The 14400-nt window shown below is 42.9% G+C and overlaps 1 protein-coding gene and 1 long non-coding RNA gene across 4 annotated transcripts in view; one reads left to right on the top strand and one right to left on the bottom strand.

Moving 5' to 3' along the window:
• LOC149227712 (uncharacterized) overlaps positions 1 to 14400 on the bottom strand; it is a 340223-nt gene that overhangs the window by 2195 nt on the left and 323628 nt on the right. The window lies entirely within an intron of this gene.
• LOC149227713 (uncharacterized) overlaps positions 1 to 14400 on the top strand; it is a 336709-nt gene that overhangs the window by 2092 nt on the left and 320217 nt on the right. The gene's annotated exons all lie outside the window — the stretch shown is intronic.

The raw sequence follows: 14400 nt of genomic DNA, 5'->3' as shown, positions 1-14400 counted from the left end.
TGCCACTTTTAAATTTTAGGAAAAGGTGAAACAATAGTATTTTTTTAACAGAAACAAATGAAGATTATATTAATATATCCCTTGCTTACCTCAACCGTACCCAGAGACCATGATCAGATGTAAGTACTGGATATACATAATCTACATTCGGGTGCTTATGAATTGCTTTGCACACATACACCTAATTTGTCTACAAGGTTACAAAAGAAAAGGGACTTCCCTCTTGATTCAATTAACCATGTTAAATGGCAAAACATTCATGCGTCAGGATGATGTCTTATTTAAATTTGATTCGCAATATGAATGGGGCCACCCTATATTTAGACTTAAAAGGCACAAAATTCCTAGCAGGCTGGACCGCATATAGCCATACAAAGAAATTAAGATCATGAAATAGGTTTTAACCTTCACTGGGAAGTTTGTTGCTCTACTTTTGGTCATTACTCACCATTGCTGTCACTTCCCTCTGAAGTCATTGGATGTTTGAGTCCTCAAGCTTGGAGTTGCTTCACATGTTGCAAGACCTCCATTGCTTATTGGGAATTATGAACACATAAATTATATGTGTATGAGTCCTTTAGATCATTATGTGTCCATGATTCAGGATATGTGGGTGTTAATATGTTAAATGTTAGGAGAAGTGTTGAGTGAAGAGAGGCATGTGTCACATGAGAAATGAAGTCATGGGATACGAAAGGTCAAGGGCTGAGGTTGAAAGAGAACATATATCCATGACGTGTGACTTAGGGATTGAGAGGAAGCAGGATCTATATTGTACAATGCACCAAACGGAGTTTTTATAGTTTGCTTTTCTCTCCATATCTCTATGCTTATGTTGCTTGTAGTGTATGTATATTTTTCATGACTTGCATTCCAAGATAATTTTACTTGTTTTCAGAGCATTAATTTAAAATGGTATAATTGATGAGGGTTTTGTAAGGAGATCTGTTCTTGGTGAAAGCATTGTCTTTAGTGTGAATAAGGTTGCAGCAAAGGATTTGAAATGCGGGTATGTTAGTCTACGACTCCAAGTGATCCAACAAAGAAGGAAATTAGTTTGACTTCCAAGGTCATCTTCATGAATTACTTTAGACAGATTGGAAATGACTACGGCTATATTAGACTACTACACCTCCGAAATTTCTGTCAAGTTTGCCAAAATCCTTAAAAGGTTGAAAAAGATCTAGGAAAGAGCTTGAGAAGGAGCTTGAGTTCCTTAAGGATGGAGATGCCAGATTTGTAAAGATGATTTCGACCAAGCACATGGTGGTTGAGTCATTTTCTGAGTACCCTCCGTTAGGTTGTTTTGATGTGAGAGACATGTACTAACCACTTGGATTGCAATTCTAGGTTTTCCATGTTGCATTGTAGAGGATCTATTGGATAACTGAAAGTAATTGGTTGAAAGTTGTTAGAACTTGAAAGCACTAGCTTGTGTTATCTTTCAAGTTACTTTAAAAGTGTTTATAACTTTATACCATGTTTAGGGCTGCTTCATGAGATATGGGGTACATGGTGTATGTTCAACCTTCGGTTAGTTTGAGATGGATTGACACATGGGAGATGGTTTATTGTGGATTTGCACATTGGCGATAGCTTGCTTATTGATTGCTTGACCCTAGTTGGGTGCTTACTTGGCATTTTTCCGTATGGCATTGGAGTTCTCTTGACAGTGTGGGGAACGTCCTTCATAATGGTCACATGGAGAGGTTCACTTGCTTAGAGAACATTTTACTTAGGAGGAGGAGCATAGTTCATCTTGGAGGAGGGAATTAGTCCCTAGACAACATGTTGTAGCTTGGATTCTTGAATAGAGACTTGGAGTTGGCTTGGGGGATGCTTAGGTTGTGACAATGTTCATATAGGGGGAGTGGACCTAGTGGAGCACATGGCTTAGGAGTGATGGAGTTGTGTGGGCTTGTTTGGGAGGGTTATGGGCATGCTTTTTGTAGCTACATCACTTTGAAGCCCTTATTGTGTACAACGTCACCATGAAGCATGGCATTTGTAACCTTGAAGTGGAGCACTTCACTTGTACAAGCCTACAAGTGTTTGTTGTAGGTTGCTTCTACGTGTTGTTGCCTCAAAATCTAGCAAGCCTTGTGAGGGGAGCTCACAAGACAAAACCCAGACTAGGTGACAACATTATGAGGTGTGGTCCACTGTCACCACGACCACCACCTCCTGTGCTTTAGTGGACTCTCACCACAAGGGAGGCTTCCCTATGTTAGGACGTTGGAGTATATATCAAGTCCAAGGGTTGGAGGTGATAATGATAGGCCAAGGAGAGACACTTTACTTAGGAACAAGGCTCAACTAGCACAAATAAGGCAATGTGTTCAATCCAAAATGCCTAAATAGGGCATAAAGTGACCTAGGGTTTGAGAGTAGGCAAGGTCAGTAGGCTTACCTAGGATCACAAGGGCAAGAAAAGGCTTGAAGTAGATAAGTATGATCAATTTGTGGCATAACAAGCCTTCAACAAGCCCCAAGTTGAAGCTTAGGGCAAATCTAGGGTTTTCCTAAGGCAAAAGTTACCTTGGGCAAAGGACGTCAGCTCTAAAATGGATAGATTGGCCACAAGAAGAGGTTAATTTTGTGGCAATGACCTCACAGCCAAGTGTTGAATCCCTCCACAAGGCAACACAATCAACCCTAATGTTGATTTGGGGTAGCATCAAATGTGCTCTAGCCACAAAATTTGGTGGAGAGGTTGGGGCACATGAGATCTCCAATACCCAGAAAGGGTTTGGGCAAATTCTAAATAGATCAGGAGACATTAAAATAATTAATATTTTTAATGGAGTCCCTAATTAACTTAGGGAAAATAAAATATTAATGTGTATTAATATGAATCTGGGTTAGAGTGGTCCAAAAGACATGGATCAAGCCAGATCTATTCTTAGCCGTTGATTAGGGACTTAATCTCGACCGTTGAGATGTCAACAGGAAAAGTATAAGAGGAGGCTTGAGGGTCACTTGGAGAATACACTAGAGTGATCAGTCATTCTATTCTCTAGAGCAGAGTTTGCTAAGAGAGATAGAATCAGTGAGCGGGAGAGTAGCTAAGGGGCATTGAGTACAGAGAAACAGAGAAGGCATAGATTGTGCCGGGAGAGCAGCGCAACAGCCAAGGAGAGTGATGTAGAGCCAGCAAGGGCTCACGCAGGGCCACGCAGAGGCAACCAATTGCTGTGTAGAGCACTAGAGAGGCCAGCGTATCTGATGCAGAGGCCCAGAAAGTTGACACAGGGCTTCCTGGGGTTGACACAGGCCAAGAAAGGTTGACGCAGGGCCAACGTGAGACAGAGAGGGGCTGACGCATTCCAGATTGGGTAGACGCTGGGGTTGCAGAGCAGTTTTGTGATAAGGAGCTGCCAGAAGGATTTTCTGGGGTTTCAGCTAGGAGATTTCTCTCAAACTGTGAGGTATAGCTGCTAAGGAAATTCTTTGTTGGGTAGGCCAGTTTCGGCACCCATATTGTACTCTGATATTGCTTAATAAGAAAGCCCTCAGATAGTTGCACCGGTGTTCCCGCATTGGGTTTTTCTGGGGACATTGGTCCAAAAATAATGGTGTCATGTGGTGTGTTTGTTCTTGTTTCTTTTAGTTATCGATTTGTAATATGTTGAGCATGCACTGGTGTTTATTTTCAGTATTTACTTTGTAAATAATTTGTTAAATAAAATTAACAAGTAAGTAGGAATAAATCAAAAAAAGTGCATGAAGGGTTTCTAAACTAAGTAAATTTAGAAACTTCAACATGGTATCAGAGCGTGATTGCAGATCACAGGAGGATTAAGAGACATCAGTTGAGCGGAGCAATAGCAGTAGAAAACAACTGTCCCGAGGTGATAGAAACTGTTTCTAGCAGCACAGAGGCCAAGAAGTGTGACGTAGAGCCAGCCAGAGCCACGCAGAAGAAGCCGGGAGCTGCGCAGAGCCTCAGAGAGGCCAGCGTTGTTGACGCAGAGGGCCAGAGGGCTGACGTAGGGCATCCCAGGGCTGACGCAGACCCATCTGGGGTGACGCAGAGCCAGCGTGGGGCAGAGAGGGGCTGACGCAGTTCACAGAGAGGCAGTTGTTGGAGTCTAGAAGGCTGCAGAAATATTGCAGAGTGGAGCTGGTGAGGTACTGTAGTCTGAACAGTACCTGACAGAGCAGGGCCAGAGGAGTTGTTACTGAGGGTTTCTAGCCGAGGAACCTGGATCAGCAGTGTAGTTGCACAAGATGATCAAAGTAGGGGGCATCTCGACAAGCGGCAAAAGGATTTCCAGGAGGGAAATCAGGACTCAGAGGGAGTCCAGAAGAGAACTTCCAGACGGGAAGTAGAGACTTAGAGGAGTCGAATAGAGAACTTCCAGGAGGGAAGTAGAGGAGCGTCATGGCACTACACGGGGTAAGAGACCAGGATAGACTGGATGGAGCATCAAACTTCGTAGTCTGGAAGGCCAGAATCTTATCAGTGCTTGACAGGAATCGTGTCAAGAACTTCGCCTTGAAGACAATAGCTATTCCAGTCGACCCAAATGATAATGACAAGTACGAAGAAGCGATGGTGAGGGCCAAGTGCATTATCCTTGACGGGGTCAAGGATCATGTGGTACCACATATAACCGAGAAGGAAACGACAATTGAGATGTGGGAGGCTCTCAAGAACCTGTACCGGCATACTTCTGTGTAGAGAAGAATGCTGCTCGAGAACCAGATGAGGTCGTATTAGATGAAGAAGGGTCAAACAATTGACTCCTTCCTCGGAGGACTGAATGAGATCCGAGATCAGTTGACTGCTATAGGAGTGATATCGGATCAGGAGTTTATGGTAAGGACAACCTTGAATGCTGTCTCAAAAGAGTGGGAAGTGTTTGTCCAGAGCATCCTGGGCAGACGGACTCTCCTACCTTGGGACGAGATGTGGGTAGCTCTTCGCCAGGAAGAGACTAGACGACAGTCAAAGACAGGTAGCAGCAGCAAAGGGATCAAGGTCAAGCAGGAGGAGGAGGATGTGGCCCTAGCATCCTAGGGAAAGCAGGAGAAGCAGAAGAAGAAAGATCTCTCCAATATCAAGTGCTTCCACTGTGGGGAGATGGGTCATTATGCGACCCAGTGCCCAAGGAAGAAGAGTAAGGGAGAGTCTTCCGAGATTAAGGCAGCGTTAGCACAGGCAGAGAAGGAAGTTTTGACAGACGATGACTGTGCCATGAGTGCACACACGCCACTTGAGCGGAAGTGGGGAGACATCGAGTTGTAGTCAGGCAGACTACAGGCGATGAGGGGCAGGATCCTTGAGGTATCCAGCCTCTTGGAGTAGACCTTGCTACGGGAGCCCCGACGAGGAGTAGCAGGACTGGCTGAGTGGGTAGAGACGGATGCGGATGGAGAAATAGAGAGAGCTATAGTGCAGGAGTCCCGAGACAGCACGAGGCTAGCAGGTTGCAGTAGTGCGAGAAGCACGAGAGTGTTGCACTAGTGCAGGATGGCACAGAGAGGTGTGCAACAGTGTGAGATGCAGGGAGTTATTGCAACAACGCTGAGGTCAGAGAGAGGGAGCACTTGTTAATGATAGAGGGAGCTTCAGCATCAGAGCGTGTTTCTAGCCCAACAGGGAGGTCAGTTGGGAGATCAGTTACTTACTTCTCAGTAACTGAGTTGCAGTGCAGCAGTGGGCAACATGATGCAACATGATGAGAGGAGGTGCAGTGTGGATGTAGCGCTAGGAGAAAGGACCAGAAACAGCACAGATGCAAAGGGAGCTGTCGTACAGATGCAATAGTGGCAGTGGTAGAACCATGGGCTGCTGTACAAGAGGCAGCGGTGCAGAGGATGTTGGGCAGGAAGCCCTAGCATCAGCACAAGTACCGATGCCGGATGATTAGAGTAATACTTAGTGAGGAGTATTGCTAGAGCACAATCCTCGCTAAGAGGGAGTGTTGATTTTGGGTAGCATCGGATGTGCTCTAGCCACGAAATTTGGTGGAGAGGTTGGGGCATGATCTAAAATGGATCTAGAATAGACTCCTAAGTCTAAAATGTTCCTCACAGAGGAAAATGAAAGTCCATGGAATGCTCTTGGAAATAGTCCTATTGCATAGATCTCGTCATTCTGAATCTACTACAATTTGAATAGGCTAAAATGGACTTCGGATGCAGAAGTTATCATAGAAAGAAGATTGCCCATTGTCCTTTGAAAAGGAGGCAATTTCCTATAAAAGTGGCCTAAAAGGTTCTTTAAGGAAAAATCACATCGGAAGGTTCGAAGGGCGGACTTAGAACAAAGGTCTTAAGAATCCCCGATCAGTGATCTCCGACTTATCGCATTAGAGGTAGGCTGCATGTGATATCGGGACCGAGGCGGGGTCGATTGTGATAAAGCGGGATCAGATGGGTCAGCACAGTCCATGGTATATGGAAAGAACCCTCAGGCCATTACAAATGCGGTATGCCGATGCGGTTATGCGACTGTGCGATAAGCGCTTCATTGATAGCCGTTGGATCCGGGCAGGAATGGACGGTTGCGATTGAATCGGCGATCGGCGATCGAAGGAGCAGGGACATAGACCCCCGCCGATGCGATATGTGATGTGCGATATCGGCGATCGGCGGATCGGCGGTCGGCATAGTCGAAGGGAAGACCTTGGGGCCGTTGCGATTGTGATAAGCGATAAAGGGGCGAACTCAATGGAGTTTATAAGCGCGATTTCATAAGTTTTGAAATCTGGAATTACGGGATTTCTGAGTATTTCTCGTGTATTGGGTTTTTTTGGCCAATACGCCATGCAATTGCGATTTGCAATGGAATGGCGGACCCAATAGATTTATAGATGCGGTTGCATTCTATTTGAAGTCCGGATTTTGCGCTCGATAGTGTATTTCCGGTATATTTCTGTGTAGTGGAATTTTGTTCCGTTTTTGGGTTTTCACCTGAAGAAAGGCCCCGATTCCTTTGTCACTTTCCTTGATCATTGTGCCACGCTGCAAGCGGACGTTTTGTAACAATGATGCGTTTGTAACGCGCAGAGCCACAGAGCCAGATGGCCAAGCGCAGAGCCACAGAGCCAAAGAGCCAAACGCAGAGCCACAGGGAGCAGGGAAAACACAGAGGCAGAAGAATGATTGCACAGAGAGGAATGGATGGAAGCCACAGCGTCGGAGGATTCCTCACAAAAGCCAGAGAACGCGATTGACAAAGGATTCACGCAGAGGCCGAGAGATAACACACAAAGGCAGAGTTATGCTCAGGAGAAGCGTAGAGAAGCCCAAAAGGCTCAGAGATGCTTGAATGCTGAGCGTAAGCCCAGAGGAGGTAGTCTGCGGAGTCGGGGTGACTTAGAAGCTTGGAATCGCTTGGAGGTCAAGCGAAACTAGAAGCTTGTAAGAGCCAAGAGCTAGAGCCAGAGCGAGAGCTAGGGCGAGAGCCAGAGCAGAGAGAACAACAAAGAGATCAAATGATCTAGCTATTGTTGGTGTCTGATGTGTGCTGAAGACAGAAGGAGTTCTAGAGACAGTAAGAGAATTCTGAGGGAGTTGGTGCAAGTTAGAGCAAGATAGCTCAAAGCGCTGATTGAAGGAGTCAAGTCCAGAGAAGCCTAGATTTGTTTGCAGAGTATGGACAGCTAGCGGGATAAGATGGTATTCTAAACCCATAGGTTTAGTTGTAAACCAATGGAGTTGAGTGTGGAGCTTGTAAAAGAATTTATGCCATAATCCCAAAGAGCCTAGTTGAGTTGACTAGAGCTCAAGGAGACGTAGCCCAAGAGGTTTGGGTGAACTCCATATTATATTTCTGTTATGTGTGATGCTTATTTGCTGCACTGTTTCACTGTTATATGTTTTTATATCAGTTTAAGCAAATCAACTTAAAGCACATAAACAGTTTAAAAACAAACACAAGCATACACCTATTTTCAAGCACTTTTTAATTCCGCAATTGGTTAATCATAAGGTCTTGGAAATATATAAGCTTTGGAGTGGGAGAGGTTCTTGTAAGCTTGACAAGAAGCCTTTAGTGCCCCATTTCATATCAGGGTACATGAGATCTCCAATACCCAGAAAGGGTTTGGGCAGATTCTAAACAAATAAGGAGATATTAAAATAATTAATAATTTTAATGGAGTCCCTAAGTCTAAACGTAGGGAAAATAAAATATTAATGTGTATTAATATGAATCTGTGTTAGAGTGGTCCAAAAGACATGGATCAAGCTAGATCTAATCTTTTAGCTGTTGATTAGGGACTTAATCTCGGCCATTGAGATGTCAACAAGAAAAGTATAAGAGGAGGCTTGAGGGTCACTTGGAGAATACACCAGAGTGATCAGTCATTCTATTCTCTAGAGAGGGGTTTGCTAAGAGAGATAGAATCAGTGATTGGGAGAGTAGCTGAGAGGCATTGAGTACAGAGAAATAGAGAAGGCAGAGATTGTGCTAGGAGAGCAGTGCAACAACCAAGGAGAGTGACACAGAGCCAGCAAGGGCTCACGCAGAGGCAACCAAGTGCTGCGCAGAACACCTGAGAGGCCAGCGTGTCTGACGCAGAGGCCCAAAAAGTTGACGTAGGGCCTCCTGGGGCTGACGCAGGGCCAGCATGAGACAGAGAGGGGCTGATGCAGTGCAGATTGGGCAAATGCTGAGGTTGCAGAGCAGTTTTGTGCTGAGGAGCTGCCGGAAGGATTTTCTGGGGTTTCAGCCAGGAGATTTCTCTCGAACTGTGAGGTATAGCTGCTAAGGAAATTCTCTGTTGGGTAGGCCAATTTCGGCACCCATATTGTACTCTGATATTGCTTAATAAGAAAACCCTCAGATAGCTGCATCGGTTTTCCCGCATTAGGTTTTTTCGGGGACATTGGTCCAAAAATAATGGTGTCATGTGGTGTGTTTGTTCTTGTTTCTTTTAGTTGCTGATCTGTAATATGTTGAGCATGCATTGGTGTTTATTTTCAGTATTTACTTTGTAAATAACTTGTTAAAGAAAAATAACAAGTAGGTTGGAATAAATCAGAAAAAGTGCATGAAGGGTTTCTAAACTAAGTAAATTTAGAAACTTCAACACCTAGTTGAATTTAAACCCTAACCCTAACTTAGCGACTTCCCTTTAGAGGTCAAAAATCAGATTTGGGAAAGAAAACTATGATTTGAAGTTGAATTTAGGCATGATCAATAATGTGAATAAGGTTAGTGTCTTGACTTTGGGTGATGGAGTCTAAAGGAGGTCTACTTAGGAAAAAAGACTAAACCCTAGCAACGAGTAAGGGAATAAGAAACCTTAGTTTCAAACCCTAGCTATCATTTTATGAGGCAACAAAGTCAATGGGGAGAGCTTATCATGAAGAATCACTCATGGGATTGTCACATAAATTCTACAATGGGTAATGCATACAATACCATTGCTAATATGATTCCATAGAATTTTTTTCAATATAACTAGCACATAGAAACCCTAGATAATAACCATTCCATGTAATAGCCATAAAATATGTTTCAATGCAAAGAACACTTACAAGATAGATGCATGAACCAATTGTTTATTGCTCCAAAATGATATCTCCAAAACCAAAGAATATCTCCATAAGCAAAAACTCCACAATAGATCACATCTACACAAGATACAAGAGAAATTTCAGCTAGGCCAAAATCTCTAAGGGGGATCCACAAGTGATGATCCAAATGAAATGAAAGTAACCTATACTTATATGAGGTTTACCTCAATTATTGTAGCATAATGAAGCCCCTAAGCACAAGTTTGTCATGAAATGATCTTTGGTTACAAGCCAAACCACTAGCTAATGACAAAATAGACCATAATTTCCCACATGTGTGAGTTGTAGCCTCTCCAAATGCTAATGACATGCCCTTTTAGGGCTCCAAATGCCATGCCAAGGTGTGCTTAGGTGTCATAATGTGTGAAAGTGCCTAGATGATCTCAAATTTGAGGGATTGTCTTCAAATACACCTCCAAATCTTCCTTTGGGGTCCCAAGTGCAGCTAGGGCACCATCATGTGGTCTCCATAGCTCTCCAATTGTCAAATAAGGCCTCCTTTTGTCCAACGTCATGGCTTCCTTTGGTCTAACAAGCCCTTCCTAGTCTCTCAATGGGAGACCATTCTCATCTCGGCTCTGAATCAACTCTTGACCATCAGGTTATGTCAAGGTCAACCTGGGGCATACTAGGTCCAATAGTGTCATCATGAAGAATCCTCAAAGCTAGGTCAAAGTTGACCAATGTCCTGGGTCCTGAAGGTACTCTGGGACATGTAAGATTTGCTCATGTTGTATGGAGGCTCCAGTCTCTCAACACTGCATCTACTTAGGCCATGTACTTCTTTGAAAGGCTTGGGTACTTGTCAAGTGGATGCCCTCATGGCCTAGGCTCTTGTGGACCACCTGACAAAAACAACATGAACTCAAGTGAAAGCAACCATCCATCAGAGACTAGGACCATATATGCATCTAAGTGGACAACACTAGAATGTTAAGGGCATGTTAATACTTCAAACAAGGACCACCTTTTGATATCTAACTAGGCTGTCTCGTAAAGGTGTTCCCTAACTTGATAGAGGTGGCTAATTGTTAATCTTAGGTACGTTCTATGCTGAGAGCAATTTATTTCAACTTTCACAGTTAGCTCAATATCTTTTACAAATTAGCAATCACATCAGCATTAAAGTAAATTGCAGATAGAACATAAACATAGATCACAAAAGACAAGCCAAGACAAGAGGACACAAGATGTGGCGCTAGCCAGGGACAAACGCAAATGTGGGGAAACCCTTGATCAATTCTTCTTATATGTTCTTCAATAGTTCAGCACAGAGAGAGAGATAGTACATATACAATAGAGGTAGAGGTCACTTGTATTTATAGCCTTCCAAGGTGGTCCACTTTGCTTTAGAGCCGACCTTATCAAATATGCACATGTGGACTTTTCTTCATAATTACTCTTTACCTTATCCGATTTGAGTGATCTTTAAGTCGATTTTGGTTCTCTCGAAAAGAGAAATTCAATGCAATCATTATCTCCATCAAGTGAGCTGTCCAAAGTGGAATTTGACTGCAGTTGCATATTTTTAATAGATTGGAGGTTTTGGGCATTTGTAGGAGTATTTTCCTTATTTGAAGTCATAGATTAGTAGCCTTTTGTAGGGCTGAAGTGGAGGGTGTTTGTTGGGCCGAATTTTTCTATTTTATGGGTAATTCACACTTTTTGGGGCTTTCTAGGTCAACTGGAATTAACCCAATATTTTTTTGGGTTTTTGTGGGTATGGTGTGAGGAGCTCCATGTTAATTTTGTAGAATTTTCTGAAAAGTTTTGAGGGAATAAGTCCCAAATCTTCTCCAACAGTAGCAACAATAATATTTGGGTAGTTCGCACCCTTTGGGGCTTTTTGGGTTAGTTGGAATTAGCCCAAGATTTTTTTGGGTTTTTGTGGGTTTGGTGTGAGGAGCTTCGGGTTAATTTTGGAGAATTTTTTGAGTAGTTTTGAGGGTAGAAAATCCAATTCTTCTCTAGCATCGACAACAATATTTGCTAAGTAAAATTTGCAGATATTTGAGGGAGACATTTTCAGTACCTGAGCCATCACTTTCTAACAAGTATTTTGCATAGTTTGTAGTAGCAAGCCTAGGTTCCATTTCTCTTGCTATATTATGTACTCAACTTCCAAATATTAATAAAATGGCTCAATTTTCTTGCGCAGTTTATTGAGTTGTTGATTGTGCATGCATGAATAAATTTCCAATCGTTGTAGCTTAGTGCAGGTTCTTGATTTTCACTATTATTTCTTGGTTGGAATATTACAGTGGTATTAGAGCATGATCTTGGCCAAATGTGGGGAAGCTAAGAAGATCATGGAGGTGTAGGCATGCATGCATAGTGAATGGTGAAACTGTGAACATTACAGTGACACAAGAAAGATGGAGTACAAAGAGGATCATGGAGAAAATCAATAGAAACAATGAGAAACTAAAAGATTATTGGCCCAGTTGAGTAGCATTGAGGAGATAAACAAGAGCCATCTTCATCTCTATGACAAAGGGCCTAGAGATAAGCATGTCACGGGGGTGAAGCCATTCACATTACTTAGTGGAGATCAGCCAAAGCAAAACAACCTCCATACATATGGCTAGTCTATCCATGTTACCATGCCTCGTTTTCTGAATAAACCTGAGAGGGAGAGAGAGCCGGATACCTTTGCATATTTGATGAGGTCTTTTGTAGAGGGGATTGATCAGCATGATGCGTTGGACCCCAAGATCAGAAGGGTTCTATCGTTTTGGGAGTTTTTCCATTTGATGAAGAAGCATAAATCAAGAGAAAGATTGTCATGTTGGTGCACCAAGGGCAAGGCCCACTACATGAAGGTGATTCCTGACATCGAGCATGAGGAGGAGATTGTTAGTTTTTGTAGCATCGAATATGTTCTAGTCACGAAACTTGGTGGATAGGCAAGAATACATGAGATCTCCAAAACCTAGAAATCATTTCTGGAAATTCCACCTAGAGATGGCTAAATTAGATTATTAGCCGATTTTCAAATATTTCCGAAGTCTAAACTTAGGGAATATGGTTAATTAATCATAATTAATTAAGTCAAGGTGAGAATTCTATAGAAACTCAAATGGAACGACTCCAATATGATCCTAGCCCTTGATTAAGTTTTAATCTTGGCTGTTGGAGCTCCAACTAAGGATTATAAGAAGTTGATAGGCACTTGGGGAATGCACTAGAGACACTTGGAGAATTCGATTTTCAAGAGTAGCAATAGTCAGCTGCTGGAGAGTTCGAGCTTCAGTGAGGGACAGGGAATGTGAGGATGAAGTTTTCCAGATCCAGCGATTGCATTTGCAGAGGCCGATATTTCTCCAAGAGGTCGCATAGAGGTAGTGTAGAGCCTTAAGAAGACAGTTCGTTTCGCTGGGAAGGAAGACGTTTTTAGTTCTAGAGGCCGGGAAAAGGTTACAGAGTGTCGGAGAGACATTTTCCTAGTCAACTGATCCGAATGGAAAATGGCATCAACCCATGGTACTCATCCACCCATATTATTCATCGACCCATGGAATTTACCCATGGTATTGTAAATGGCATCCGCCCGTGGTATTGTAAAATCCACCCATGGTACTCATCTACCCATATTATTCATCGACCCATGGAATTTACCCATGGTATTGTAAATGGCATCCGCCCGTGATATTGTAAAATCCACCCATGGTATTCATTCACCCATGGAATTGACCAATGGTATTGTAACTGAAAAATACTATAAGTAACAAGTCACATTTTGTAAAAGGACAGATTGTCCGCCACAATGTAGCCTTTATAGTTTAGAGGCATGTAGCCACACATCTCTTCTCAGAGATAAGCTACCATCGCCCTAGCTGGTTTATTTCCATTACTATTTTAAATAAAAGTTTCTTTGTGGTTTTGTTTATTGGGCATTCTCCTTATTTTTCTTCTGGCAATTCAAGTTTTCAGATCTTGGGGGCCTCGTCCCAAGATCCGGATCAGTGGTATCGGAGCAGGTTATGATTCCATGGGAATGGGGGTTTGATGCATATTTCAGTTTCAAATTTTGCAGCAATATTCAACAAATTTCAGGCATGTGCTACAACCTCCACAGAGCACTTTCTTGGGTCAAGCAGGAAGAATTTTTCTTTTTTCATTTTTTTGCATGATTTTTTTTGGGCGGCGACTTTGCAGATCAAATCTGAAACATTTGGTACAAAATTTACAAAAACAAATACCAAATCTGGATTCCTCTCAAAAAATCACCCAATTTCAAAAAAAAATGGGTCGAATCGGAGTTCGGATGTGGGAGATATCGCTGATTTAAAATCAGCTATTTTATTAGAATTTTTGTGACGGCGGAACTGTTACAGCGCGAATCTGAGATCTCAGAGTGTCCAGATAAGGATTTCCAACTCATGGGAAGATGCAAAATGATCCTTCTGCTTTTAAAAACAGGTTATAATAAATATTCTGAGTTATATTGGCCGAGTTATGTCCATTTTAATTATGGAGCAGCATTTGGAGTGGGTTCCCATTGGAGATGTGCCCTCCCACCCCACTTTAGTAGGCACCTGTTTCGCATTCATCAGTTTCAACATAGCAGCATTCGGCTTGGGTTATTTGGAGATGTGCCCTCCCACCCTAGGCTATGTAGTGACCTGCTACTTCATCAGCAACCAACATCATGGTTATGGGTCAACCGCATAAAATCCTTGTCATCGAAGTCCATTTGCTAGGCCGCACACTGTCAGAATCACAGTTGGTCACAAGCATTACAGGGTATCTCTATCCTCGGATCTTCGTTTATCAGGGTTTTGGGTTAACCACTTAAAACCCTTATCTTCAGTGGCTCTTCATATTCCACAAAGGCTTCGCAGGAGGGAACTTTACGCAATGGGG

This window comes from Pinus tabuliformis, chromosome J (genome assembly GCF_031772625.1).
Source record: "Pinus tabuliformis cultivar Carrire ecotype Pingquan chromosome J, CPIR1, whole genome shotgun sequence".
Classification (NCBI taxonomy): Eukaryota; Viridiplantae; Streptophyta; class Pinopsida; order Pinales; family Pinaceae; genus Pinus; species Pinus tabuliformis.
The sequence above is the reverse complement of the archived record's forward strand: the minus strand, read 5'-3'. Positions and strand labels throughout refer to the sequence as shown.